Genomic DNA, 8,890 nt, shown 5'->3' on the forward strand with positions numbered 1-8,890 from the left:
CATTTTGGACATGTTTGGTTTCAAGAGCATGTAGGCCCTCCTAAAGGCAAATGGATAGATGGATTTGAAACTAGAAAAAAAAATCTGTACATGAGATAGAGCTTTTTATTTATTTGTTTGTTTTATTTTGAGAGAATAAGAGCATGAGTAGGAGAGGGACAGAGAGAGAGAGGAAGAGAGAGAGAATCCTAAGCAGGCTCCATGCTGTCAGCGCAGAGCCCAATGCAAGGCTCAAACTCAAAAACTGTGAGATCATGACCCAAGCAGAAACCAAGAGTCAGATGCTTAACCAACTGAGCCAGCCAGGCACCCTGAGATAAATCATTGTAAAATGTCACTAAACAGTTGGATATAGAAGCCAAGAGACGAAATACATCTTGACTAGGAAAAGTGAATCAAGGAAAACTGAAGAGGGTCTCATGTGACATCATCATTTAAATGCTAGCCAAGAAGAGAAGGCTGCAGAACAGACTGAGATGGTTCATCAATGAGGTACAAAGAAGCTAAGGCACACGGGCATCAGAGAACTCAAGGGAAACTAAGGAAGTCTTTTCACATGATTTTCTGCTGTACACAAGTCAAGTAAGACAATGACTAGGAAGTATCCATCTGATTATGCCATATTGGAAAAGCAAAATACTTGTTTCTGAGGATTGTTTAGGAAGACAAAAGAGAGCCATCTGATGAGAAATAAAAAACTCAACAAGCAATCATTTGTTGTCCTTCACTATTGCAGGCCTGGCCAGTAGCTGGATAAGTAAGTCACTCAAGATCTTCAGGTGCCACTTGCAGCAAAAGAACAGCATCTTCAACTCTAATTGGGAGCATTCACATAACAGTACCTAATTTTGAGCTAATTTTCTATCTTTGGGTTCTTTTTTTTTTTTTTTGTCAGAGATTGCTGAAGAAACCACATTACAATCAGAGACGGAGTTTGATATAATTGTGAAGGAGAAAATCTGACTCAGGTAGCCTTATCCTACCTGCTGCCAATGATCTAGTGTCCTACAATTTCCGACTCCATCTCCCAAAACACTGTAATCCCTGAAGGCATTAGTTCCCGTAGCTATGTGTGCTGCAGGCGTGGTTCAAATTTTCCGCTATATTCTTCCCTCCAAATTAGAAAGGTCTTTCCTACTTTCCTCTTCTTTAGAGCCTCAGAAGCAGGAGACAAACTACCCAGAGGCATTGTAACGCAGTGGAATAAAGCTACTGAATTTGGAAAGAGAAAACCTGGCCTGGATTCCCAGTTTTACCACTTATCAGAACTGTGTGACATTTTGGTAATTTTGCCATTAATCTCTCTGAGTCTCAGAACACCTACTTCTCAAAGGTACACAGATTTGGGAGGGGAAAAAAAAAGTATGTAAAAATTCTTTTTTATAGTATAGAGTCATGTCAGTTTTCCCAACTGGAAATTCTTGGAATTCTTGGAACTACAGTTTGTCTAGTATGGAGTCAGATTTACTTTGGTATCTGGTAAACTGATGGACTTTTCCATGTCAGTTTCTGTGAGAATGTTATTTCTGAAACTTTGTAAAAAGAAACACCTCACCTCTGGGTGGGCTGAGTTCTCCCGTGTTTAATCAAAGAGGTGTGATGAGCCTCAAAGAAGGAATTTCCTGTTACTCCCTCTTTTAGCAGCCCTGTATAGAAACAGCAAACACCTAGCATTCTTTATAGTGCTTTACCATCTCCAAAGCGTTTTTTGCACTTAAGATTTGAAATTACCCCAGGATACCTGGTCCAAACTGTGATATCATGACAGACTGAAGGCAGAAGTAGATATTAAAAAAAAAAAAACCTCTTTTCTATTAAGTCAAACATAAGAAATTGGCAAAAATGTAAAACAAGGTGATTCCTCTCTCAAATATTTTTTTGTCTTGGACAATATAGCTGATTTTCATTAAAATGTGTTAATTATATTAATATCTAATGTATTTAATGAGTTAATATATAATTGCAACACACATCAACCAAAACTGGGAGACTCGATCATTTTTCTGAGTGTAATGGGGTCCTGAAACAAAAATGTTTGAAGACTGCCCAGTGAAATGGAATTTTAAATATTTTTTATTCAAAAAATTACCATTTGGAAATTGCTAATTGTTCTTTGGTTTCTGATGGTAGCCACATGGAGTTGCCTTGAAGCCTTCACACTCCTGGATGTCACCAAAATGCCCTTGAGTTACTAATAGACAGTGTGCTGGCATCAAGGTCCAACACCTTCACCCCAATGAGAGACTAAGCTTTAAAGACTGCCCAAAATGGGGTGGGTGAACTTGCTAAGAAGCCCGGAGGCTTCAGGTAGGGCCAATAGGAAGGAAGTGAGAGCCTCACCGCCTTGGCCTCCTGCTTCAAAGTTACCATAATTGTCACCTGTGTTAGGAGGCAGGCAAGCTCCACAATACTCCTCAAGGTCAGGGCTCAGGCAAAGGGATCTCACCAGGTGCTGGAGGCAGCTAACCCCAGCTAACCCTGTTGATCCAAGTACAGATGGAAAAGACCTTTTCATTAGAGGAAATTATTGAGGACCTGGGGCTGCCTGGGCATGGAGCACCCCTGTGTGAGGGAAGAATTCCTTCCCCATCCTGCCCTCGTCACTTCTGGCCAGTGCAGTAATGGCACTGGGGGCAAGCTTTGTATTTGGCAACTTCAATACCACCACACATTCTGTGGCACAGCCCTTGAATACGTGGAATGGATGCCCAGGACAGGGCAGTGACACCACCAGTGGGTAGGAGCAGCAGCAGGCAAGAACGGTACTCTTATAGTACTGACCACTTTCCTACCTGCAAGGCAATATTGACTGAGGCTGGGGTGCTTGGGTTGCTCAGTCAGTTAAACATCCAACTCTTGATTCTGGCTCAGGTCATGATCCCAGGGTCATAAGATAGAGCCCCACAGCAGGCTCCACAAAGTGCGTGGAGCCTGCTTAAGATTCTCCCCCTCTGTCTGCCCCTTCCCTGCTTGCATGCATGTACACACTCTCTCTGAATAAAATACATGTATATTAACTGAGGCTGACCCCCTGGTGTTCCTGGTGTTCATGGACTGATCACAGGAGGGCTCCCTCCCAGCCTCACCTCATCTGGCTAAAAAGGCAGGTGGGGGTTCACAGGTAGCAATTGGGAAATCACTATGGGATGACATTTTTTGAATTCTAAACTGATGAAACTAAATATCCCAGTTTCAGTTTCATTCCTCTGGTAGGCAGAATGATCTCTCAAAGATGTCCATGCCCTAATCTCTAGAACCTGTGAATGTGGTACCTTGCATGGCAAAGTTCACATGCAGATGTGATTAAAAGTTAAGGACCTAAAACTCAGAAATTGTCCTGGATTATCCAGGCAGGCCCAATATAACTGCACAAATCCTCAAAGCAGAGTATCGTTCCTGCTATGGTCAGAGACAGATGGGACAACAGGTGCAGAGAGAGGCTATATGAGGAAGGCTCCACAGGCCATTGCTGGCTTTGAAGACAGAGAAAGGAGGCCACAGGCCAAGGACAGTGAAAAAGACATGGAAACAGATTTTGCCCTTAGAGCCTTCAGAACTGAATGCAGTTTGACTAACACCCTGATTGTAGCCTAGGGGAGGCCCATGTTGGAAATTCTAATCTCCAGAACTATAATCAATTTATGTCATTTAAGCTACTGAGTTTGTGAAAATTTATCGCAGCAGCACTAGAAACAATAACTAATAAGTGCCTTGCTCAAAGAGAATTCCTAAACTCTCATAAGACACTAGCTTGAGAATTGTGTGGCAACAGGAAGGGACCAGCTGAGCACAGAGTGAATGAATACCACTGGAGAAGCTCAGAAGGGAATCCCAAGCAGCAGGAGACCTGGACAGTCCTGTGGTAGGTCACCCTCAGGCCCAGGAGCAAGTGATCTTGATGACTCCTTGAAGGACTAGGATTATTGATATCTCAGGATTTAATTTTTTTAATGTTTATTTTTGAGAGAAAGAGAGAAAGCAAGGGAGAGGCAAAGAGAGAGGAAGACAGAGGATCTGAAGCAAGCTCTGTGCTGCCAGCAGAGAACCCGATGCAGGACTCGAACTCACGAACCATCAGATCATGACCTGAGCAGAAGTTGGCTATGTTGGATGCTTAGCCAACTGAGCCACCCAGGTGCCCCCAAGGACTTAATTTTTAAAGTCACCTGAGGATTTATCTCTCATCCCTCAATGTGCTCAATTTATGATTCTCCCCCATCAAATGGCACAAGTTCTTTTTATGACATTCTGTGAATTTTGTTTGCAAGTGAAGGCCTTGCTGTTTGCTTCCCAGAGTCCCAGAGAAGGTATTCTCTCATTTTTTCAGGCTGAGGGCTTGCTCAGAAGAGGTCACAGCAGCTCAGCATCACTGTTAAGAGCAATCTTTGGAATCAGACAGGCTTGGCTGAAAAACTCATGTAAAGTGGTAACACTTACTAGCTGTTTGACCTAGTGCACTTTCTTCATTAACCCCCCTGTGCCTCAGTTCCCTAAGCTGTAAAGTGAGGAATAATTATAGTACTTTCTCTTGGAGCCCTCTGTGAAGATAAATGAAATGATGCAAATAAAGTACTTGACACACAAGTGTTTTTATTATGATGTAGCCTGGGTGGGTCCTTCAAGAGACCCAAAAGTTACATCTACTCTATTACAAACCAGACAAATGGTCCTTAGGGAAAAATTCATCCATGCATCCACACCTCTCCCATCAGAAGCCACAGCTCCCAGCCAAATTAAAGTTGGGCCATGTCTGTTCCAAAGAACAGTAAAGTTATTCTAAACAATTCAAATGATCATATTTAATTAGCTCTTTTGGGGACTGGCCATGTGCCAAGTGCTGCTTTAAGCACGCACACACACACACACATTCAGTCTTCAGAATAACCCTATACCTTAGTACTATAACTACTTCCATCATACTAATGAGGAAATTGAGAAACAGAGAGGTTAATGAATTTTTTCAAGATCACACCACTCAGAAATAGTGAGCCCAATCATTGTCCGCTCTGAGGACCATGTCCTTAGCCACTACATCATAAAATAATGTCATTGAATCAAGTCATAATATGAAATACACACTGACAAATCCCATGTCAAAAGTACTGATCCTTCTCACATAGAAATAGGGAAGTATTGATTGGTTATTAATGATTTAAAGGAGCCAATGTTATCACAGGGTCAAAGGTTCTTTGGTAACTTTTTCAATAGCAGGGTTTGGGACAGACTTAACTGATCTTACTTAACACTTATGGTTAAACATTGTACAACGGTTAAGTTTGAGCAAAATTAATATTATTTTAGGAGGAACATAAGAAATACTTTTTGGATGAGTTGTTCTGTTTGGCCCTTGTTAAAGAACAAAAACTCATCTGAGTAAATTTGAAGATCTAATTGGCTCTATTCAAGGATTCATAAATCTGACAGCATTCTATCTAGCAAATGAGATATACCAAGGAGCTGTACAAAATGGAAGATTTTTATGGGAAGGAGGATGGTGCAAGGAAATTATTAGTAAAAAAAAAAATAAAGGATTGGTCCAGGCAAGGTTACATTCCCTTAGGGGAAAGAACAGGTGGTCTTATTAGGTAGATGACCTCATCTTCCTTTAAGGAATGGAAAGGATCATGCAACAAATTATTCACTGCTGCTGACCAGAAAATTCCTGAGCGACTGGTTAAGAATATATTTCTGTAGATTGAAACTGCAATTGGGTTAGCTATTAAGCCCTGGTTTGGTGACTTAGCCTAGCATAAGTGACTCCATTTTGAGCTTGCGGTTTTCTTTTTAACACTCTATATGACCAGGGCATTGTGCAAAAAAGGAGGTGGTTTAGGGTACTATGGAAAGAAAATATTAATCTGGGTGTAGACCTAGGACTTAACAATGTCCATTTATCCCTTTGTCTTTTGAGCTTTTTCCTAGGGACCCTGCTAACACTTTTTCCTTGTTGGGTAACTGGTTATTTTGCTTTTCAAAGGCTGCTCAACCTAAATTGTTGGTTGATCTCAACTCTAAACTATTATATTCTACCTTGTACATTCCCTAGGTAGATCTCAAGGGGCTACTGAAACACTAATTAATTCTCATAGTCCCCTGTGAAGTTCCCTCTGAGACCAGAGAAGAGTCATTTAGGGTATAAATGAAAGAAAAAGTCCTAGTAATAGGGAAATTTAAGCCTCCTCCTGCCTAGGGCTGTAGTTGCTGGTCCAATGAACATTTGTTTGGGCCCTGCCTAGGATTTCCCTTCTCGTGTCCCCCCCCACCCCCCGTCCATCTGCCTTTAGGGTATTTGGGCTGAGGCTATAAAATTCTTTATACTTAGTTTTCTCCCTTCTTCCCTACACCCCATTCCACCATCTCAATGGAAACAATTCCCCAAAATACTCTTTAAAAAAACCTTAACAAGTGTTCTCACATGGCAAAACTTACATTGCTGAGGCTTCCACCCCAGTTGAGGCAAGCATAACAGAGCCACCGATATAACTGGGAAGTGGCTGGTCTTTTGCATCTAAGCCAACCACCTGTTTGTTGCCTGTATCACAGACAATATAATTAGAAGCTCAGGTAAAAAATAAAATATGAGATTATTTTTTAGATGCACATACTCATGGTTTTAAAGAAAAAATAATGTGAAGGAGGAGGCAAGATAGCGGAGAAGTAGGGAGCTCGGTGCCTTTTGCCCGCCTGCATTTCTCAAACAAAGGACTGAAACTATAAGACTCTTAACCACAGAAGTCTGGGAGGAAAAGAGACAGAGTCCACTAACAAGATACTCATAGGTGCGTGACTGCGAACTGGGGAAGATAAAAACGGGCCAAGTCCCAGAGGCATGGAAGGAAGGGAGCCCCCTCCGCAGAGAGCCACGGAGAGCCGCAGGGAGCTGTGGAGAGAGGAGGCGAAGGGAAACAGAGGCTGAAACCTCATAGAAAAGTCTCTGGAGAAGAGAAAAACCTCAGCCCAGGACAGAGAGGGATCCTATCATCCCATCTGTAACCGTAGGGCATCTGGGGAGAGATCCTTTCTCTCTGGCTGTGGTGCTTTCCTTGGACTGGGCGCCCCAATCCCAGGTGGCACCAGGAGAAACTCCTCCCCTACTGTCCCTACTCATCCCCGGCTGGGAAGCCGCTGGCCTGCTACCGTGGTGGGAGTACATTTTGGGCGGCATCAGTGGAGTGCATGCACTAGGACCTGGAAACGAGGCAGGGCTTGGGAAATATAACTCTGCCCACTTTGGCAGCACCCATGGCACAGCAAGATTGGATCCAGGAAAGCGAATAACGACCCTTGGTTCAAGAAGGGACTGGGGCGCCACCATTTTCTCCCCACAACCACCAAGACAGGGCTTCAAGAAGCAGTCCACAGGCTGTAGAGGAGGCAAGACCAGGCTACGCCAAACCACACCCAACCACGTTGGAGAGATGCCTTTTTTTTTTACCAGACCCCGAGGCAAGACGAGCATTGATATTGCTGTGATTACTCTAGATCAATTCTTGCTATTCAGATATATTCTCCCCTATCTCATTCTTAATTCATCCTCCTCCACCCCCCTGACATTGGACTGGGCGCTCTGGTTATAAGGTTGCTTAAACAGTCATTTTAATCTATTCTCCTGATGCATATTTGTAAGGATGCAGATTTGATTCGGGTTTCCCCTCTGACCTTGAAGGCCAGCTAACACCATTAACATTTCTGGGGGCGGGCCTAAAGATGGAGGTTAAGACTAGTCACGCCCTACATGAAGGTCCTAGTCACACCCTACATGAGGGTCCTGGGCCCACTCTGTGATTGGTCAATACTCTAAATGTTGTGATTGGGTCCCGCCAAAAGTAACAAGTACTCTGGGCAATGTGAATGGTTAAACCTGCTGTCAATAATATTGTATAATAATAATTGGATCACTATACCTATGTCGCAATTTCCTGTAACTCCCCCTTCCCAAACTCATAAAAGTCCTACCCCACCTTTGTTCCGGGCTCTCTGGCTCTCTCCGTTCCACCAGCTTGGAGTGAGCAGAGGCCCGGGTTCGAACCTGCAATAAACAACCCTTGCTTTTGGCTTTGACTCTGGACTCTGGTGGTTCATTTCTGGGGGACTCCCGAATTCTGGGCATTACATATTCTACATTTCCATCGTTACCTTCCTTTCTCTCTCTCTCTCTCTGGAATAATCAGACTATATATCGTTTCCTTGGGTGACATTATCTTGTTTTTTTCTCCTCACCTCCTACCATATTCTCCTCTTTCTCTCTCTGCATTAAGACTTTTAGTCTCTCTGTCTGGTCAAGGTTCAATTTTGCTTCCTCCCCACCCCTCTCACTTCTCTCTTTGTATATGCTCTTCTATCAGCACTGCCTCCACCCTGCTCTGTATCTGCAGCTGGGATTTCTGGTTTTATGCTTTTAGACTGTGCTTTGTCTTTTGTTGGGTTTTTTTTCCATAATATTTTATTGTCAAATTGTTTTCCATATAACACCCAGTGCTCTTCCCTTTAAGTGCCCTCCACCATCACCACCACCTCTTTCCCCCCCCTTCCCCTTCAACTCTCAGTTCATTCTCAGCATTCAATAGTCTCTCAAGTTTTGCATCCCTCTCTCTCCCCAACTCTCTCTCCCTCCTCCGCTCCCCCTGGTTCTCCATTAGGTCTCTCCGGTTTTCCTGCTAGACCTATGAGTGCAAACATATGGTTTCTGTCCTTCTCTGCCTGGCTTACTTCGCTCAGCATGATACCCTCAAGGTCCATCCACTTTCCTACAAAAGGCAATATGTCATTCCCTCTCATTGCCATGTAGTACTCCATCGTGAATATATACCACATCTTCTTAATCCATTCGTCAGGTGACGGACATTTTGGCTCCTACCATGTTTTGGCTATTGTTGACATCGCTGCTATG

The sequence above is a fragment of the Suricata suricatta genome, chromosome 15, assembly GCF_006229205.1.
Source record: "Suricata suricatta isolate VVHF042 chromosome 15, meerkat_22Aug2017_6uvM2_HiC, whole genome shotgun sequence".
In the NCBI taxonomy this organism is placed as follows: domain Eukaryota; kingdom Metazoa; phylum Chordata; class Mammalia; order Carnivora; family Herpestidae; genus Suricata; species Suricata suricatta.